Source organism: Anser brachyrhynchus, assembly GCF_964034855.1.
Source record: "Anser brachyrhynchus genome assembly, chromosome: 7".
NCBI lineage: Eukaryota > Metazoa > Chordata > Aves > Anseriformes > Anatidae > Anser > Anser brachyrhynchus.
Window position 1 is genome coordinate 28,082,618 of NC_137701.1, and position 22,537 is coordinate 28,105,154.

At 41.8% G+C, this 22,537-nt stretch overlaps 1 protein-coding gene across 1 annotated transcript in view; it reads right to left on the reverse strand.

Annotated features, from left to right (window-relative positions):
• The window catches only part of GLI2 (GLI family zinc finger 2), a 399,847-nt gene that overhangs the window by 283,199 nt on the left and 94,111 nt on the right, over nucleotides 1–22,537 (reverse strand). The window contains exon 2 of the mRNA XM_080600269.1: nucleotides 12,299–12,420. The gene's annotated coding sequence lies outside the window, so the exon portion shown is untranslated. The remainder of the gene's footprint in view (nucleotides 1–12,298; nucleotides 12,421–22,537) is intronic.

Here is a 22,537-nt window from a genome sequence, read left to right on the forward strand (position 1 = left end):
CTAACACACGCACGCACACCCACGTGCCGAGGCCTCTGCACGTAAGGCACAGATTTGTACCGAAAGACGCACAGGGAAGAGCCATGGGGATGGCTCAGCAATCACAAGAGCAAACGCTCCTGGGAGGGTGGGAAGGATGAGATATCAGCTTCAGCACCAGAAGCGAACATTGGTAACACAGACAGGACAGACCCGTGGAGCAATCTGATTTTTTTTTTTTTTTCTCCCAGGTATTTCCACTGAAGCACTTGCCTTTTCCCAAGTGCCTTGGTTATCTGGAGTAAATCACTCAATTGGATATTTCTTCTGGGTTGAGTTAATTACATGAAAGAGCAAAACAACTTTGATCCAGTTCCTACAGTAAACACGAGCCTGTATTTTAGACATACCTGCCAGCAAGCACTGCTCCACTCATGTGACACCCTGTTTGCAGAAAACTTTCAAAAAGAGCCAGAAGTAGCAGGGATTAGGGTCCGTCCCTGCGCCATCCCTCCCACCCACGCTGCACAGGAACCGCCCTGTGAGGGCATCCCCCAGGTGGGCTTACTCATGGAGCAATACATTCATGGCAGCTACGTGAATGATGTGAAATATCCTTCCATTACTCTGATTTTCACACAATTTAAACCAAATTCCGTAAGAACAAATGAAAACATGTTTGCTTTCCCTGTCCTGTAAAACCATGCTGGTTTGGAGGCCCTTTAAATTTGGTGCAGGAAAAGAACTACAGTGTTGTAGTTCTCTTAAATCCCGAACTGCAAGTGGCAAATCTGTGTGACTGATGTTCAAACTATAAGTGAGGTAACTTTTAAAGGGGAAGCGCAGCTGTCCCCCTCTGCCGAAAGGTATTTTTCAATTTATGTGGCAAATCCAATATAAAGGTTTATTGTACGGAAGGCAAAAGATCTTAATCAGGAATTAGCCGCTTCTAATGAGGAAAAATAAGCACCAAGGCTGCAAGAATTATTTCTAAGAGATAAGAATGTAATTGCCTAATGTGACTAATAATCTGATAAGAGCCTGTTTTATCTGATTTAACCCACGGAACTGCTGCTAATGTACAGAATTTAAAATAATCCCCAAGGAATTCCTCTTATCACAAATGGGATTGCAGAATGATAAAAAGATTCATTGTTGCAGTATTTGCTCTGGACACTTCTGTTCAAAGGAAGCAGAGTTTTGAAAGCTTGAAGTAATTGCAGCATTTGCTCAAAGATGGGATCATTTCTGTAGCACCTGAATTTCTGAAGACAGTACATATTCTTTTCAGTAGACAGTAAATTATATGACCCTGCTTCATTTATAGCCTAGATATCATATTAATGCTACTACCAGGAGCCAAACACATCCCCAAGTCCCTGTGAAAATGTTTTCTAGTGTATTTTTTTTTCCATACTGACAGAAATTAATGTAATTTGAAATCTATAGTGACACTAACACTGTCATTATCCAAAATCATGCTCAGTTCTAATCCTACCATATAATGACTTTAATCCTAATGGGCATAATCATATCTGATGTAAAGCTAGATACATGACAATCACAGAATTTAGTGATATTATTATACCGAAGAATAGCAGCTGTTGATTTGCCGATATTAACAAGTAGCAATCTTGTGATAACTCATTGCTCCAACAACTAATCAGAAGAGGACTGAAAATTTGGCATTTTGGTCCAGTAATTACATCTTTAGGATGCTACAGTTGGTAATTTGCATGATTTTCACTGTTGCACTTGCCATGAATTTTCTCTTCATCCAGTACAAAGGCTCAGGGCTGGCTTTCTGTGCCAGTATTGCTATTGTTTGTTTACACCTAGCTGTGCATTCAGCATAGCAGAACACTGCGCAGCCAAACAGTGTAACTACACAGGTTGGATAGGTAGGACATAAACCAGAAAAACTTAAAACTGAAGGGCTTACCTCGTGACTGTGTGCCCACATGACTTTATAATAAAATAGCCCCTTTGGGGAAAACAAAAACAAAACTCCACTACCCCTGATCCACACAGACTCCTTCTGCCTGTGTTTTCATGATCATAATACAAGCGAAAGATGCATAAAGAGGGAAGAGGAGACCATGAAGTCTATGGAAGGGATAAAACCACTATTTTTTTTCATAATTTAACATGGTTATCTTGGAAGGGTAGACTGGACCATTCAATTTTTACTTTTTAAACAGGAGTTTGAGGAATATTTTTTGAAAGTTACTGTCAGGTGTGAGCACAAACACCTCCAGGAAGAAAGACAGGGCAAAGCAGGCACACAACGGGTGCCAGCTCACCCGTCTCCCAGAGTAGGTGCCTGAGGGATGGGACTAGGGGCTGCATCACGGCTCCCATCACCTCCATGCAAATCTTCACAGCACTAAGACAAGAATAAGGCAAGTGGGTCCACAACAGCTTCATCCTTAGTCCATAATTCTCTGCTTTCTCTGAGCTTAGTATCCTTTTCTTCGCTCAGCAGTGGGTATGAGCTGTTGCACAGTTTATCAGGGAAGTAAAAGAGCAGGAGGCAATGCACGGAGCAAGACACTAAACGAACATGCCAGAACTCCAGTAAAAGCATGTTTTCACACAATGCAAAATATGGGCATGAGCCGAGTCTCTCCCTCATAAAGAATGTAAATATCAAACAGATGAAAGCGTAACTTTCCGTGATTCAGTATTATTATTGTTTGTATTTGTGGTGTCCTCAGAGATCTTGGCAGGCAGAATTTCCACTGCAGTAAGTACTGTAATACAAAGTAATAAACAAGCCATTCCCTGAAAAGTTTTCATTTTAATATAGGTCAATGTACACAAAGTGGGTGTAAAAACCAAAGAGACAATATTGAGGAACAAGGATAGGAGAGATCAGAGCAATGTCTCTTTCAGGAATGGCTTATTTGCTGCTTAGCCAAGAACCACAGAGCCCCAGCCTTGGCAAATCCTCAAATATCGCTGAGGTATGTAAGATAATTATGTGTATGCACAATTAACTGATCGCTAGTCGTTTAAATTTAATCACAATATTAAAATAAGAAATGTGTCAAGAATTGCTGCCACTGTTCTATATACCACCATAGCAAGAGTAGATGGAATAAACCACATAAGCCCTCAGAGCTGGGAAGACACCACAACCTCACCCAAAGCTGCAACATCCATGACCACAGAGCACCTTCGCAACATCTAGCTTTAAGCTGGGGTTGCTGATAAGTTAACAACCAAGTAAACCTCTCCCACAGATCTACATTCCTGCACAGAGAAACTAGTCAATAAGTATGCAAGTACTCAATAAGTACATGGGACATTAGAGATTTTTTTTTTTTTTTTAAAACCAACCACATCTCCAAGACTTTTTTCATAACCAAAATTAAGTAACTTCTGGACACCTTTTCCCTCCCCTAACTTCACCATTACCTCAACTGGTTCATAAAACAAACCAAGGAAACACTAATGAACAGAATCAGCCATTAACCAAATTTTAAAGGATGTTTTCTAGAATCCTTATGATTCAGTCATCAAAGAGCAGACAAAGATGAAGTTACTGTCATGCTAACCTGCAAAGACTGCATGAATAAGACTAACAGACACTACCTACTACAAGGAAGTTAAGAAAGACCTTACTCCCCCTTCTTGGTTTCAGAGTTCATATATATACTATTGCATCCATTCCCTGACAGCTCCTAGGAAAACTGCTATTCGAATCTCTCATTCCTCAAGCTTTTCACGCTGTCCCCATGACACATAAGCAAGGACATGCTGGAGACGTGCAGGCATCCACAATAGCCCTGCTGAAGAGTTCTCAAATTCACAGAAACATCCTACAAAGCCTTGTATGAGCTGGCATATTCTGGTTCTTCATCCTCCAGGTACTGTAACAAACACCTCGCTAACATCAGAACCTCCCGAGCACCTACAAGGTGACGCCTAACCATCAGACTTCAAACCCAAATATATTAGCAACCCCCCCCCCCCCCCCCACACACACTTTTTCTTCACAAACCACAACTGACTGTCTCTAACCCCAGGAAACTAGCATTTAAGCAGTCATGTAATATGCCAACTTGTTTGTAGCCCACCCTAGAGGACAGGTTCTAGGTAATTGCACCAACCAAAACTACAGTGCACAAATGGCTAAAAGATTTTGTTCTTCTTGTTGCTGTTCCATGAGGAATTCAGTAACAACCATTCCTCCATCAGAGTATGCCTGGAGAGCTTCTGTAACATCTACATTCTAGAGAGTATCAGAGCCGTATTAGTGCAGATCTGCTATCAGATTAGCATAAGTAGCAGTAGCCTGGAAACTACTGTTAATGAAAACACAGACCTATGTCATATAGGTAGCAATCATCCAAAACACATTTAAAAAGCCAAGCTACACAGCCAAACCCTGAGGCACCATCATATCTATAATGAGAAGAACAATCATGAGACCCATCTCCATCTGCCCCATCTAAATACAAACTTTACTCGGTAGAAATACTCTCCAGGGAAACAGTTCATCTCTGAATGAACAGTGTTAATATTGTACTTACTCATTACAGTAGTGAACAAAAGCCCCATATCCAGCAACTTCTGACAGCGGCATGTCACTGCACCATAGAAATTATGGAATTCACGATCCCTGATCACTGTCTCTGAAATTTTCCTTGAGCTGAGTTTCCTCTCCAGCCTTTGAACACTCTCCCACTTCCATCAAAATCATCAGAAGCAAACTACAGATCAGCAAATTCTTCATGAAGCTAGACAAACCAGTGAAACAATTACATCACCGGTACATCTTCCCAATCTTCAGAACAAATGTTTTTAAGCAAGAAACGTGCCCCATTCTAGCATCCTATCCATACACGTGTACCTCAGAACAGGGTATGCAGCATCCTATATCCTTGCTCCATCAGTGTGGGTAAAGCAACAAGGACAAGCAGACAATGCACATAGGAAAGAAGCTTAATAAAGAAACATTGAGCTACAGATAGGTAAGAGTCTGTCATAAAGCAACCCCTCCATTCCCAGTTTCTCCATCCCAATTATCCAGTGCAGAGGCCCGCACTGACATGGAAACTAAGCAAGACAAGTTTGTAGTTGGAGGCAACATCGCTTGTTAAACCAACTGGTATAGTTAGAGAGAATACAAGCTTTTGGGCATACATGTCCTCTTCTATTTCTTGTTTGAAATACAAGCAGCAGACTTCAAAGCTAAAAACAAATTGAGAACAGTTGCTTAGAGTGTAATTAAGACAAGTATTTATAAGACCAGCTCTGAAAGGAAAGGTAGTTGGCACCAGTGAAACAGAGGGGATGTTCACATGGAGGGGAGGAAAAGAAAGGGGAGGGAGGAAAGAGATGGTAATGTGGTTCTCTCTTAGCAGAAAGAAAGAAACAGGTAGTTTATAGTCTGTGAAACGTGGCGAGGTTAATGAAGAAAGTTATTGCATGCCATAAACCAAATATCTCTATGAGCCCATGCTTCATGGTATCCAGTCAAATCAGGAATTTGAGTTCCCAGCCTCAAATTTGAAAGGTTGTTGTAGTTTTTCCTAAAATTAAGACACACACCATGTATTCTGGTGGAAAGAGTTCACCTCTGACACCTTAAGAGAGACTAGACTGTGGCTATGTATAGGTTAGGAGATGTGATGTCTGGGACGATCACTGCTGCACCACCACCCCCAAGCACTAGCAATAAATACGAGCTAGAAAAACTGCTGAATTCCATACAGGTGCTCATTTTATGGTATATGACCCTTTTACACCTTGTTGCTCCACAGCTGCTGGCTACTTCTCTGTCCCTGGAGACCATGAGGATATCACCTCTCTCTCAGCAAGACCACTGCTCTGCTCCACATGTGCTAATTACACCTCTTCCTCAAGTTCTGTAGTAGAGGAACGTGAAATTAAACTAAAACAACTGTTCCCAAAGCGTTCTTCAGCAGAATTTTGCTGGTTCTGTTTCAGACCACATCCATTTTTTTCCAGCTATTTCTGATGCTCTAATAAAAGACATTTCCTACAGACCTTGCTACACAAAGCTAGCACACACATTCTCCAAAATAGTTTGGGTAAGAGCACACTGTTTCACCTTCATTTTCAGGTTGATTGATATAATATTTTACTAAAATTTTTTATGAAGCCTAAAAATGGCTTTAGTTAAAAAAAAACATATCCTGAGAAAAAGTATTAAATAGGCTATACTTAATATGAAAGGAGATTACATGCTATAGCATCCTTAGAATTCAAGTGTAGCTATATTAGGAAGTTATTACGTTAGTTCATGGATTACTTTACGCAGGTTGATGCAAGTTTCATGAAAAAACTTCTTTAACTGGAAATTATCTTTTAAAAGCTCTGCTTCCGATTGCAAGTTGACATTTACAGAGAATGGGCGGATTTTAAAGGCACTGAAACTAACCAGCAGCGATAGGTAGTAAAACCCCCAAAATGCAGGACCAAATTTAGAGCTGACATACATTAATAATCCCCACTGGAATCAACCTGAGTTGCACTGATCTGTGATATGGTACTTTCTCAACCTATAAACCAGTACATTGTGTTTATATTTGCAATTTTAACTGTGATAAGCCAACAAGAGAGTTTCCTGTTATTCCTAAGCTTCAAGAGGTGCTGTAAAGCAAAATGAAAGCACACCACTATCTATTTGAGTTATTAATGTATCAACATAGGAAGAAATCAGGCATGCAGCAACTAGATACATGGAAAATACCTTAATTTCACTAAAAAACACAGGAAATATGTAAATTAGACACAGCTGTAACACTTCACAGCACAGGCACACTACATTTGCTATCAGTAACCAGTATTAAACACAAAAGAAAGCACTAAACCCTTAGAAATAATTTATAAGTTGTCACTTTTTTCCCAAAGCTTTTGAAAATTAGCAACCAGCACTAAATCAAGCCACTGATATTTTTCTTCCTCTGAAAATTGATGCCCACCAGAGTAATATTTCTAAAATAAATGCCATGCCTTAAATGTGTTAAAATTTACATGAAAAGCAGTACATTTTGCAAAAACTTGAAGCCAGCAGTATTCCTGTGATTTTCTAATAACCTGCAAATATTGTCACAAATCCTTCACTCATTCTTAGGAGAGATCAGTAACAGGTTTTACAGTGGGGAAAAGCACAAAACACAATATTTAAGAAGGATATGCAAGAGATTAAGTTTTGTCGGGTTTTAGCGTAGCTCTCCTCTGTGAAAGTGCAGGACTGAGGAGCAGTGGGGAATGCAGAGTTAGAAGGTTTATCTATCCAATGTATTCTTTTAATGCAGTTAGTTTTGTTTTGGATGAAACTAGAGAAAAGTTCTCAGAGACTGCATCATGCAAATGGAATAAATTAGATGTGTATATAAATATATATGTATGTTTAAATGAGTCTTCATTTTTCTTGAATACAAATGTCATAGAGTAACAGAGAAGTTCAGAAATCATGTAGGATTTATTATTATTATTATTATACTTATTTCACTCATTAATGCTGGTTTATTAGAGTGGACTGGATCAGTCAGACCCACACATTAATTACACAGTAAAAAAAACACAAGAGACCACATTACATAATGTAGCAATAATCCAGACAGGACTGACGGGTAGACGGAATCTGGATTGCAACATAAGTACCAGCTTTTAAATGGTATAGCAGCTTAGAAAGACATTATCCCCATATAATGTTATTAATGTGCGAATCCTTTGACTACGCTAGGTAATTGTCTCCCATAATTAAACCTCAGCATCAGTAGGAGAGATATAATGTGTGCTTATCATTTGTATTCTTTTTAGCTTTTATTTATTTATTTTAAGCACAGACAGGCATCATGTCACTTGAGGATTATCTCATGGTGGTTGAACTCATTAACTAGCAAGTATACATTATTTCACACTCGAACAATAAGGTCTCTATAGCACTCGCCTGACAGAAGTGGAAAAACATTCACATTCATCAGAAAGGAGCAGCGACTTAAGCCACACAATTCTCAAGTTGAAAAGTTTTGCCAAATTTACTTAATCTGATGATAAAAGAAGTTTATTATTCACCATTGATTAGATAAATATTTCTGTGTTTAGATAGCTTCTAAAAAAAAAAAATCAGAAGAGCGAACATAGTCTATACCACCTTTATGAAGAAGACAGATTCTTCATTACACAGCACTGGGTAAATTTAAACCCAAAGTCAGAAGACCAGCATGTATTTCATTAGAGAATTACCAATGTTCATTAAGTAATAATGTGAAATAGTCCAGTGTGAAATAATCAAAACTTACCAAGTGCTCCAGAATGTAAGAGATCTTCCTACTCAAAACACAGGGGCAAAGAAAATTACCGAAAAAAAAATTGTTTGGATTCTCATATGTTAAAGAAGCCCCATGCCTGAGCAGCCATTGCAACTGTCCTGAAAGAAACCAGCTCTGCTTGGCTCTTATACACCTCAGCCGCTCCAGAATTTGAAGAACTTTGGTAGTATAAATTATTTATAAACAAAAGATTTACTGTTTACATTTTGTCTTAATGTTGACTACAGAATTGGCTCAAGTAGGGTACTGTGCACGTTTGCTCACTAATTGCAGCAACGCAATTTCAGAAATGTAAAAAAAACAAAACAAAACAAAACAAAAAAAAACTTTAAAAACAGTTTTCACACTGGCACAGACCCCATTCTAGCAAATTATCATTTATCAAGCAAAAAAGTGAGGTTTGTCAGCCAGATGTCCCTCCCTCCAGCCACTGCAGACAGCTAGGCATTTCCTAGAGGGGATTTGTCCTTCCCTGGAGATACCTGCTCTCTTTCTGCAAAGGAGGGGGATAACTTGGCTTCTCCCTTTGGCACCTGCATTCAGTCCATAGCATTGACTGAACCTAGCCCTGTTCCCCCTTCCGAACTAGCCAAAAGTCTCAACTTTCAAGCCTCTTATACCCAATTCAGGCATTACTAACAATGAGAACCTTCAGAGCACCAGATTCCACTTTTGTAGCCATAGCTTAGATCTGTCTAACTTAGATGCTGATCCAGCACTTGCACTCAGACTGAACATGAAATTGTTTCAGGAGTTACTCTCAGACTAGTGGAACTATTCTGGACTTGATAATGGCATACGTAAATATTTACAACATAACCACTCACAGGCTGACTGGAGAATTGTGTTCCTGCACCTCGTCACAGCACCGACCAGTTGAGAAAAGGAGAGAGGGAAGATCTACACATTTATTTATGTCACCCTATTTGAATATCAGTCATGAAAATTAGTAATCTGTAATTTAGTGAAGTAAATACTGAAAAAAACATACCACACAGACATCCTGCATGAAGTAGTATACAGTTTAAGGCCCCAACTCCACAAATACTTCATTTTTTTGTTTGCAAGAACAATTCCAAAACATTAAATTAGACTACATCATTGTAGTGAAGCATGCGCATTTGGTTTTATGTGATTAAGTGCTAAAAAGCTAAATATGAGTAAGGCCAAACTCTTTTAATAAAAAATACTCTTATTATAATTAGAAAACAGTAATGTAATTGAGACGTCAATAAAAGAGCCTCCAGAAAAAAAATTACAAAAGTGCCTTTCCTTGACTTTTTTGGATATTTGTTCACTTCGCAGTAATGAGAAAAGTAAAATGCACAGAGTTTTCCTGAAGTTTTGCTTCAGCTACCAGGTGCAACATCTGCTCGAGAACACCTAACACATGCAGTGCTTCTACCATGGGTGGTGCAGACAGGACAGGGAGCCTACCAGGTCTCTGGCATTTCTAATTTCAAGGTTACTCATAGCTACTATTGTGTTCATTCACGTTTTCTCAACTAAAATTAAGTTCAACTAAAATCTATGTTAAGTTGCATGCAAACTCACTAGCAATGGATTTTTATAATTTTATAGAATTTGAGCCCTCTGCATTTTTTAAAAAATATTTTCCTGCAAGCTACAGAAACACACTTGGTGAACATCACATTCAGCATCTTGGAGTTCTTCCCTGATACACTAAACAAAAGTTGGTATCTTCGTGTAGGTTAGCAATCGAGATCTATACACCAAAAATAGACTGGGAACTAGGTAAGACTTCTGAGCCAACTGCAATATAGCACTAGCGTTGCCAACAGCCAAATGAAACAATAATTAGATTTGAACAGAATTTCAATCAAGTCTCTGTGTAATTTACCCCAGGTCGAGGTATTTCAACACTACCCTTGAAAGTACCAGGAAGTACATGGTGGGAAGATGAATGTGCAGCCCTTACCTTTTAACAATGATCAGGGTCACATGGCTAATTAAAATACCTTTGTTTACATCGGGTAAGAGTCCTGCTGTTAGACCATCTGCACCTGCAGTCTGTTCCATCAAAACCCCTTCCACAAATTGCATGCTCCTAATAGGTATTGCTGTGCCAATGACAATTACCTAATTAGACATTAGAATGTCAATGCTGATTTTAAAATCCATGCTAATTATTTTACTGTTTGACAGAATATTTCCCAATGAAGGAAGGAGTCTGGATAGCATAATTATGTCACGAGGAACACTTCTGTATATGATTAAAAGGTTTGGCTGCCTCTGATTGGAAGGGCTCCAGTTATTTATGTATTTAACAAAGTTGCAATCAGCACATACGGTTTTCAGCTGAAAGAAACAATCTGAACCCTGCTTATTCACTTGCCTGCTATCACAGGGCATATAATGAAGCTCGTGATTAGGTTCCTCTTCTTTAAGGTTTGTCTTTGAGTAAGGAGAGTTCGGAAATGGAGCGGAAACATGTCTAGAAGACAGATTACATGATAAGTCTCTTTTTCATTACAGTTTGAAGAAAAAAAGTGTGGGCACTGGATGCGTGATTGGTTTTATGTCTTTAGACATAGAACAGTAAATACCTTTGTGCCTAATGCCGAGTACATCTAGGGGCAATTGCTGCATTTACTGGTCTCAAGCTGCTCCTGGTACTTGGCATCACTATACAGGTTTTGAAAGATCTGCAACGTTTTCCTAGGCCTCAAAGTTTTGGCTTTTAAAGCAAGACAACTTAAACCATAAACATGATAATACAAAAGATGAATTTAGGATTCTAAAGTGTTCATTTCAGCTGCAACTGAAAGTCTTAAAATAAAGCACAATGGAGGACTTTAAGTGCTGTCACAGCAAACCACAAATACAGTAAATATAAGGAAGGACTACAAAATAAAAGTATACTGCACAATAGGTGAAATGCCTATAAACCTTTCTAAACAAACTTACACAGCTTTTCTGTATTCCCTTCACCAGAAAGAGCACTGCAAAGAATTGTGGTTAAAGCTGTGATACCAGCAACAACACAGTACAGCTTATGACTTCAAGTATCTCTGATCTTCAGTTGGTAAGCTGCAACCAGGAAAACAATTTGTCCTTTTCTTAGAAAAATGCTGTGATGGTAGTAACGAAGACAAATATTTTTATCATTTACTATATAATTTCCACAGAAGCAGTTGCATAAAAATGATATAATGCCTACAACATAATCAGCTTAACCTGTGTATCTGCATATCTACATGTTGTATACACATGGGTCTTGTATCATTGTGAATATTCAATGGCATATCCAACACATAATAATGTGCGTTAAAATTCATACTCACAGCATATTGATCAGCATAAACCTCAAGCAGAACTGTATAATACATGCCCATACAACATTCCAAGCTATAGATGCCCCCTCACGTTCAAGAAGCACTATCTGATCAGAACCTGTGGTAAGCGCAAGATTTTTATCATTACTATCATTATTATCATTTTTATCAAACTCGTTAATGGAAAACTTGATCAGCCAGTAGCCAAACATTTCAAATCCCTCTTTAAATCTTCCCCCAAATCCCTTCTCAAGACTCATTTCTACTACAGCTCCTATAGGAAATTAGCTCATTGATGAGCAGGTTAAAGGATAAATCAGGATGTCTGATCTTTGCTTTCTCTTTTTTGTTTCATTTATAACAAAAATATATTTATGTAAACTGCACTGCATGCTTCTGTCCCTCCTCCGTCACACTTACAGCAGTTGCTTTCTTAGAATGCATACCTTAGAAATCCGAGTCTTTCTGCAAGTGCCTTATAATGCCTGATGAAACAGGGCTGTTATTTTCATTTTGCAAATCATTCTGATACACCAAACAAATAATCAGATAATATCTTCTGACAAAAAAAAAGGTATTATAGCCTGAAGATCTTTATACATACATATATATATTTAAATGTGTTTGTTTTATCTTCTGAATGCTCCTGGGTGCATTTACAGCCTTCTTAATGACTTAAATTTGAGGATTACATGTCTCAGAGCTACTCACCATTGCAGTAATTGGAATTCTGTAGCTGTCCCATGCAACACACACTGAACTGCTTAGCTGTGAGTTTTGGGAAAGTTTCAGCTCCAGCAGAGCAGTAGCCAAAAAGACACATCCTTTAATGCCTAAGACAGAACAGAAACACACGGAAGGTTTATACTAGGATTGCATCGTCGTATGGTTTACCAGACACTGTATCTTCAGAACATATAAACTAGCATTAACATATCAGAAAGGCTGACTCAGCAAGACATCAAAAGTAAAGACGTGAGAAAAGTTAGGGGATAAAATCCTGATCCCACGTAAACCAGTGGCAAAACTCCAATTGACTTTATGCAGAATAAAATTTTGCTCACAAGTTTCCCCTTTAAAATCACATTGGTTTGCTCTGTATATTACGCATTTCCCAGTTGTGCATCAACCAAGCACAATCAAGCCCTATAGATCACAGCTAACCAGAAGGACAAAAATAAGTTTGATGCAATGCTCAGCTGGGGTAAAGCATTTAACTCTCAAAGAAGCTCATCTTAGTCCTCCAGCTGGAGATGAGGCCCAAAATAGGCAAACTTCACATGGAAATTTAATTTTGAATAGTTATTTCAGGGCCATATTTTCCAGGTGGGGCATATGTTATGGATTTAACTGTCCATCAGCTGAGTATCTTAAGACTTGCTGTGAGCACCTGGTCACCACTTTAAAAACATAAATGATATCCAGTGACTTAATAATTTAGTTAAGCAATGCATTTGAAAAGACAGACTATTTTTATTTATTATATATGAAAACTTTGGTGCGATAAGCTCTATGCAAAATGCAGAAGACTTATTCCCTACCATAAAGGAGTTTTGTTTGTTTTTTGTGTTTGTTTTTTGTTTTTCTTGGTTGATTTGTTTTGGTTTTTAACATTCCATTATTCTTAGGGGAAGTATACAACTCATTTGAAACAACCTATCCACATTAGAATAATATGCATTTATCAAAAGTATATCAAAAATATAGTGAAAGTATGTACTTATCAATGCAGGGTGTGATTTCAGAACCACTCTTTATCAGAACAATTTTCTTTCTACTGACGTAAGTCATAAAACTCCCATTGACTTTGAAGAGATCAGAGTTAGGTCAACACTAAGTGCCTTTGAAAATTCCAAGCTTAAGTTAACTTTTAACTCTAAATTTATGTTGACTCAGTCACAATTTTCATTGTTCTCACTGGAATCATTACAGGAATATGTAAGTCTGTTAATAAATATCTCATGCCTTTAAGAATAGCATACCCCAGACTAGTTTTAAATAACTCATCCCTCTAAGAATGACATATCCCATCCATCTCTATATATTTCCCTAGACTCAACAGTTTCGACAACTGCTTGGAAAGGATTTATTTCCTCAGAAATCTGTAGTCCCATTGTGTGTTGCATTATCCGGAAATGGGACCCTGAGCTGGATCTGCTGCAGGAAAGCATCTCCTAACGGATATGATTTTGCTGAATGTCATATAACGCCCCGAACGATTCTTGGTCCGAGGATTCTTTCTGACAGGTAATACTCCAACAAAGCATCATCTTCTCTCCAAAGGCCATAAATGATCTCCAAGTGAATACTGCTGGTTTGGGCTTTTTTGTTTGTTTTGTTTTGTGTCTAAGATTAGTTCAAGCTTTTCAGAAAAGTAATTGCCATTTATCAAGGTAGCATCTACACCCTCAGGTCAGAATTGGGGCCCAGGTCTGATAGGTATGTCAATACACACAATGAAAACACATTTCCTGTTCCAAGAAGTTCATTGTTTGCATACAGTAATGTGTTAAGTAAAAGAGGTGTTAGAGCATTTTTCATGGATTCTGGACGCTTCTGTCAACCCAGGGATTCCACCTAGCAGCAGATCCCATCCCCACCTGGAAACTCCAGGAAACTTAGCAGTTTCCTTGTACAGTCTTTACAGGCCACACTTCCTTCCTTTCAAGCACCAGGTCCTCATATAAAAAAGAAGAAAACTTTATGAAGGGGAAAAAGAGCAATCTAATATCTTCCAAACAAGTTACTGCCCTTCACCACAGTAATTTGTGCAATAAACCTTTGCTTCAGTTTCCTGAAACAGTGCAATATCCTATGAACAAGTGTTTCTTTGAGATCTCTTTCCTCACATGTAGTTTATCGCAGGGGGTTAGCGAAGCACCAAGGCCACAACACCAGCGCGGGGCTGCCAGCCTCCTCCCTAGGAAAGGCTTTACTGCCCCATCAGCACCGATTTAGGACACATCACAGCCACCCACACCGTGTCTCATCCCACTCTGCTGGTGAGCCCAGATGTTGAGAGGCAGCACCTCCACCGGGCTGCAGGAAGGATGCGCTAACATGGAGGACCACTGAGATGAGCCCTGCCCATCAGAAATATCTCACCCGCAAGAGAAGGCAGCCCTTTTCCCTTTGCTTCCAGTAGTAGGTGCCAGCTGCACTGCCTCCCTGTGCAAAGCTGGCATTTGGGCTAGCGTGTCTTCACTAACCAAGTTGCACTTGGCAAGCTGCAGTTCTTCAGGCACACAACAAAGAAAACAATGTTTTATTGTCTTTCCACCCACAGCCAGTGACATCAACAGGGCAAGCAATCAACATCTGCTCCTTGCCCTCTCGTTCCTCTTTCCCCACTTCCAGTAAATGGCAGTAGACTGACTTGGTTTTGTGTTTGTTTGTTTTGTGTTTCCCCTGTGTGATGCTCAGCCTATGCGACTTCATCCAGAAAAGGCTTCCAGAGCCCTGTGACCAAGCCCCATCTCTGCCACAGGCGTCCCCGGGAAGCTGTTCAGCCCGGTGTGTCCACTCCTCTTCCATAAAAATGGGAATGCTCTGCCGCTTCCTTCCCCTCACTTCTCACCTCCCCTGCATAGGCTATAGATTCTCTGATCCGCAAAACCTTTGCTAATACAGTGGCCAGCAAATGAGAGCGGGATGTGTTCAGAGGCTCTTTTATCATGTATATTACTGTAAGTATCCATAGGTGGATAAAACAGATGGGAAAGAACTGTGAGAAGACTGTGATTAGCATAATTGCTAGTGATCACATCAGACAATCTGCGTAACCACAGTCAAGCATTTTTATAAGTATTGCTAGGGAGATTAATAAGAAAATCGGTGTTGGGAGAGCCACTAAAGCAGAAGCTATATTTTTTCTGGAGGGTTATTTTAGGGCTCCATACAGGACTGAAGTGCACCGAAATTCTCATGGGTATTTGTATGACAGCTCTTTGCACAGAAGCAGGGACAAAGCCCCTTCTTTGCCCCCTCCCATTTTACTGTACTTTGTGACCACTTTAGATGTGGTGTTCCCAGCACTTTCCTGTATGAATATCTTGTCCAGACACAAAGACTTCTAGAGAGGGAAATCAGAGGAAATGGGCATGGAGGAAGAGGAATCCTACAAAACCCACAGTGAGTACTAGAAGCTTCCCTTTGAGAAAACATAAAACAAAAAGAAGCACAAAAACCTCAAATACAAATTAAAAAGACCAAGTTTCCAGGTGTGCTTGAAGTCCCTGGCACTCCCATTGGCTAGTTCTCTGAACTAGGACACCTCAACAGCACTCTTGCTCATCCCATGCTGTCTGCAATGTGTTGAGAAGCTTTTATTTCTCTCCTTGAATGACAACTGCTGAAAACAAGCGGGTCCTGATACGAGTTGGACCGCTGGATGTTTGTAAAGTACAGGTAATTATTGTGATAGCTTCAGTAGTGGAGCTCAGTGACACTTCCAGTGTGCAATACTGAGACTTTCTGAGAAGCTGTCACACTTGCATGTTCAGCTGAAGCAAAGCCCCAGCTTTGCACATGTGTCTTTTCACTTGCTCCATAAAATTCCTTCATGGTTTAGATAAGATATAAATTGTGGGATTTGTACTATCCAGCTCTACCCAAAACTTTTTCCAGCTTACACTCCCAAGAAAAATTTGGCAGAAAAATGACATGCTAAAATAATAAAAAATAGTTAAGCGTGAGTTTTCTATGGCAAAGCAGCAGCAGACACTACAGGGAACACAGCTGGATTGGGTCAGGTTCCACCCCCCCCCCCAAACCCCTCAGTGTTTTTCTACTTGAAGGTATATTTCTGGGGGCATAAGCCCCCCAGGCAGCAGGGCACCCCTGAATAATCTTGCCACTTGCGGGCAAAGGGTTTTTTCTGCCATGAGCCAGCCTGCTCCGCTCTGCAGCTGCATGGCTGCGGTGGCCGCCAGTCAAGCGCTGGAGCCAAGCAGCGTGTGCTCGGCGAGCAGGCGCTGAGGGCTCCGGGTGCAGGTTTTGCCAGTTCTCCACAAGAGCAGAGCTATGACGCCGATTCCCAGCAGCACCTCTGTCATCCTTTTTGTTTCCTCTACACCTTGCCATTTCTCAATCTCGGGGAAGAAACGCGAATCACCAGCCTCTGTATACAGATTACTTAATACCTACTTCAGCTCTTGCAGTGTCTCTGCCTGTTTTGATTCACCAGTATCTACCAAAACCTTTGTTATGCTCTTTTCTTAGTCCCTTGCTGGACTGTGTCAGCCTTCTCTTTGCATTTCCCACTGGTTCCCTTTCCACTGAGTTACCCGAGCATGCAGTGTCCCATCCCTTCCATTTGCTTGTTAAACCCTTTCACACCAGAGCTGCCCTCTCTCTTCCCCTGTACTCCATCCAGCTCACCCACAATGACTGCACCAAGACCCTCCTGCTGGAGACCTACAAACACAGACCCTCAGACCCTCCCCAGCTTCTCGTCCTCTTTAAAATTCTAAACTTTTAGACAATACCCACAAAAAGAAAAACAACAAAACCAACACAAATTTAACTTCAGTTATGGGTCAGGCTGACCAATAGCTGTATTCACCCCACACGCCTGCCGTTGACAGATATCAACCATCCATCCATCTCAAGTACGCAAGGGAAGAGCTGTCTTTGTACAGGACCTAGTGCTATGGCTGTAACCCCTAAATAGGGCTCACAAGGGCTGCAGAGCACAGACAGGACCTCTCTGCATTAAGAGACTGTTAGTTAAGCTGGGAAGTTGAAGAAAGAAAGCAGAAAATTAAATATTTCTAGCTCTGCAGCTAGAACCGACTCCTCACGCATGTATACTTTTTGATGGTCCAAATTACATGTTCACACACTTTCCTTTTTTTTCCTTCAGAGAAATGTTTCTTTATGGAGCTCTCAGTACTGATGCACACAGAGGAAGATACGGCTTAGAAAATCTCACATGCACGAATGCCGCGACTTCTCCACTTGGCAAAGTTATTGGCGACTCCAAATGTGCCTCTTCTAATAGGAACACCAGGCAGCGAATCCAACAGTGCCTATACACCCTGTTAATAACAGTACATCCTACGAGACCTCCTTCAAGCTTTTCTGCATTATCCTTTGGGTGTGCCTGGGGGACAAAGGCAGATGTCCGGAGTCCCACGGAGGTGGGGAATCCAGCGCTGCTGCTCCTGAGGCGCTCTCATCCCTCTGCAGTGCCGGCTCCGGTCTGGCCACCACCTGCACCCGAGGGCTGGGAACCGCAGAGCAGAAGAGAGGCAGCTCCGATGAGATTCCCAAACTCAAAAAAGCCCTGCTAAGCGGCACACTCCCACTCTCCCTATGTGCATCTTAGCACTGCAACCTCTTCACATCTCACGAGCTAGCGTGGAACAGATGCGTCCCCCCGTCAGGAGGCAGCGACACCCCTCCCTCCTCACATGACTCATATGATGTCAGAGCTGTCCTTGTCACCGACCCCAATTCGGGCTCACACGTCAAGGACACGCTCGCTCGGTGGATCCTCTCGGCACGACGGATCTTCCATCCCCTCTCCCTTGGGCTGCCCACATCCCAGCTAAGGACTGAACAAGGAGGACTTTTTGCTAGTTCAGTAAACTCAGCTCCTCTGGCGGCTCCAGCAGCACCAAAATGCCAGGAGAGGCTGCAAGGTTTCCAACCTTTGGCAGCAAAGTCAGCATCGCAGGGCACGGACCCCCCCTGCCCCCCATAATGTCCAATACAGAGATGCAAATGATTTTTATGGAACAGCCATGTACTTTCATGTGATCTAATATTAGCTGTGCTGTATATAATTATTTTATGTAGTACTCTGCGTTCTGGTTGTGCTCCCATCGATATGTCTAGTAGATATTTGTAGTTCCCTAGTAATTTAATAGCTAGTTTGTGCCCTAAAGCATAAAAACATTTCTACCCTATCTAAAGTAACCGTGGGTGGTGTTATCCATATAAAATCTTTGAGTCCTAATGAGCTTTTGTTCTCAAGTTATAACCCAAAAATACATCACCCGGCTGTTCCGTTCTCTACTGAAGATCCTCACTATGATGTGAAAGGAAAAGAAATTAAAACCTTAGATAAATGTGTTTGATCTACCACAAAGTGGGAAAAGACACCCCTCTGTATTGTATATTGTTGGGATTTTTTAACGAGCCCAGCTTCTGTTCATTGCTAAGTGTTTCAAGGCTGAAGATAAGCTGCCTTTTTGCAGACCTGGAGCCAGCTGTGGCTCGAGCTGCCCAGGCAGGAGATGCTGCTGACCCTGTAGTGAAGCCACCATGGCTGCTGGAGCCAGGGCACGATTCTGCAATGTGGCACGGCACTTGGGGCTCCTATGGGGAAAAGGCAGCAGGCCCCCGACCCCCTGCAGGGTTGGTGGTAGGAAACCTCCCACCTCCTGACCTGGGGAAGATGAGGCTGCCGAGAGCCGATGGAGAAAGCCCCGCAGCGAGGCTTTGTGCCGCCTTGCAACCGCGAGTGCCAGGGACGGCGGTGACGCCAGCGCCTTCCTTCGCCTCTTCCTTCACTCGCTGTCACTGGCGGCCGTGGAGCCAGGCCAGAGCCCGGCGCTCACCGGGAGCCAGGCTCGAGCCTGCCTTGGCGTGCCCACCTCTGCTCTTTAGGAGAGGGTACAGGCTGTACAATACATCATCTGTTATGCAATTCGGCCTGCGCCCGGATCCGGTTCGCTTCCAGGCGGCAGGAATACATCCCCCCGGCTCTCCCCCAGCCCCATTCAGCCCGGCCACGCGCTGTTTGCTACCCGGGCACAGCGCGGTGAGGAGCTCTGCAGCTCACAGCGAGCCGCCCGCGGGCAGCAGGCCGGGGGGCGGCGTGCCAGGGAGCCAGCTCGCGAGGGAGGCCTCGCTGGGCCCGCTTCAGCCCTGCCGCCGCTCTCCTGGAAGGAATTGCGCTCGGCCGCCCTCAGCATCGGGTCCCAGCGCGCCGAGTCCTTCTCCCTATCGCTCTCAATTATACCGAGTTTAAAAATGAGTGTCCGGAAACATCGATGGGAGAAATATCGCAGCGTTTGTCATCCAAGAAAGAACCAAAATGTGCGTTACCAGCTAGGTATCAAAGAAAGCCTGAGATAAAATCCCTGGATTAACAACTCCACACAACCAAAGGAAGAAAAACAAACAAACCGGTTTTGACCTCAGAGGCTGACACCCATCTCCAAACACAGAAGGGAAAGTGCCTCCAAGGGTAAAACCCGGCTGCTTTATTAAAAGTGAACAGCAAGCCAAGGACATTCAGCTAGGAAGCAAATAATTCCCCATCCATCGAAGCAACAGGTAGAAATGCCAGCAAATCCTGTCTGCTCTGTTCAAAAGAGATTTCCTAGTATCTACGCTTGGAGACAACGAAACCTAGATAGAGTATTAGCTGTCATTAAAAAGTAAACGAAGGCAGTTGGAATTAATTCTTCCACTCACAGTTCAGAAGGATTTTGGCATTCAGCACTATCAGTAAATCCCAGAAGTAGCAATCAGCAGGTAATCTGTTCAGTGTAACCAGATAGTCCCATCACATACACGGATTTAACAAGTGCAGCACCCCCAGAGAGATACCAATTACAAGATAATCAACTTCCTCCTCCCTTTACTCTGGGGAAAACTTTAATAAAACTGCAGTCCAGCCCTTGCCACACCTTACAGAGTGCCTTCTCTTACTGCCTGGAGTAAACAGAAAGACATGAGAATTAGCCGTCGATGAGAAAACAAGGATGCTGGTCTGCAAAATAAACAAAATTAAAAGCACAAATATTTGACTTTATAAAATCTGGTCATTCCACTATTTTTGTAGGAAAAAGAAACAAGATACCGTGCCATAGATAACAGCCAAGTGATTATCACACTGCTTTGCTTTGAGTAGCTCAAGGAGTAGGGCAGAAGATTTGTGGGCTTAAAGAAACAACTGATTTCAACCAACATCTCCATTATCTCAGGTGAAAGCTGTTGGCAACTTGAAATATGCCCATTCTCTCTCTCTCTCAAAAAAAAAATAAAAAAATATCCTGGACCGCAGAAACATACAGAAAAAAAGTCATCAGAATTGTTGAGAGATTCCTATCTCAACAAGCTGTATTTTTCTATCATGGGAATATTTTGTTGCATGCACTCCCTGGAAGTGTAAGTCCTTCCAGCACATGCTGCGCTGCGATGCAGCAGAAGGGCAGAGGCTGACGGGCTGTTCGGGCAGGCACTTTGTGGATCAGATACAGACATTCGGAGCAGTTTGGAGCAGGGCAGAGACCCTGCCCTGTCACACAGCCCTTCAGCACGTTTAAAAGCATTCCACGCTATAAAAATAAATAAATAAGTAAAACAAAAATAAAAAGATATAAGATACCCAGGAGTCAGAAGAAAAGTTCAGTATTAGCATTCAGGTCTGTAACACCACTGCATGATTGCTGTACAATGGTGCCGCAATGCCCCTCCCTGACAGCGCTGGGGCTCCATGTGTAGAGTCACTTCCTTCCTTTCCTTTCCCTTCCCTCCCACCTCTCTGCCTCTTGCCGATGGGCTGCTGAGTACGTGCCAGGGTCTCTGTCAGCCCAAGAACCTCGCGCCTCCAGCATCCCCTCCATTAACAAGGAGAGGGACCAAAAAGTACATAACCCTCATCTCCCACGTCTCCTCCCCCTCTCAATTATCTCCCTTTGTTTTTTAGCCAGAAAAGTTAAAGAAAGCAGAGCAGAAGAGATGCTGAATGACAGCCACACAGGCACAGTCCTAGAGCGATAAAGGGGTTAGACAAGTTGCATTCATCCCTCGCATCCTACAGCTTCACTCTCTGCTGCTCTTGGTCCTTTCTAATTTCCTGCTCTCTCTCACTCCCCCTTTTCCCTTCCTGCCTATTTCATTCTTCCTTGGCTTTGCAGCTTCAGCCTCCCTCACATTTGGGGCGTGTTTCTTTTCTTCTTTTCCAAATGCCTCTTCTCCTTTCTCAGATCTCTTCCAAATAGCCATCCTCTACAGACCTTAACATCGACTCTCCTCATTCTTATTACACCGAGCTGATCTCCTTTGCTGTGTGTTGCTCATGCTGCATCTCTCTATTTTATAGAGCATTTACGACACCGTGCACATAATATATAACTGAGCATTTCAGCATGGAAGCAATTGCCTCTAACACTGAAGTAAATCTGCAATTGACAGTTCTAAAATGCTTATAACTGCAGGACTGTCTTTCATAGACTCACAGATTTTAAGGCCAGATGGGACCATTAGATCATCTAGTCTGAGCTCATCTGAAAACCTGCTCTGGTTCTTCCCTAATAATGGGTGTCCATGCGATGCCATCAGGAGCTACCAGCACAGCATCCCAGGATCCGTATTTCAGTTGTCACTATGCGCAGTGCAGCCAGCGTATCAGCTGCATGAAGCATCCTTCCCACCTCCGAGGCACCCAGCAACTCTCACCTTCCTCAGGCAGCCCTACTGCACGAAGGGAGCAGGCAGGTAAGAGGGGAGCCAAAAGGGAAGGGAAGCTGGCTGCTTCAGAAAAAAGTCCCCAGAGCAGTTCTCAGAAAATCACATATTCCCTTTATGTCATTCCTATCGCAACATAGCCTAAATTTAAGTCACAAACAAAAACCAAAAACTCAAACAGCTCCTGCACAAAGAAACTAAATGAAATACAACAAAAATAAAAATGCACGTGCAATATAGCCTGTGCTCACACTCTCTAATCCCCTCTGGTTTCTTGCCATATTTCATATTACTGTTTTTAAAAATCCCATTTTTATTTTTCACCTTTTTAATACTAATTAGTGCTATGTTTTTCTATTATCATACAACTCTGAAAACCTAAATAATTTGTTTACATGAAGCTCTCGAGTTATATTTAAAAAGCTGGCAGAAATTCTGGCATTTGGATAGCTCGGGTATATAAATAGGATTTTGTCTCAATAAATCCTTGTGCCTTGCACATACAAAATAAAACACACAGGAAAA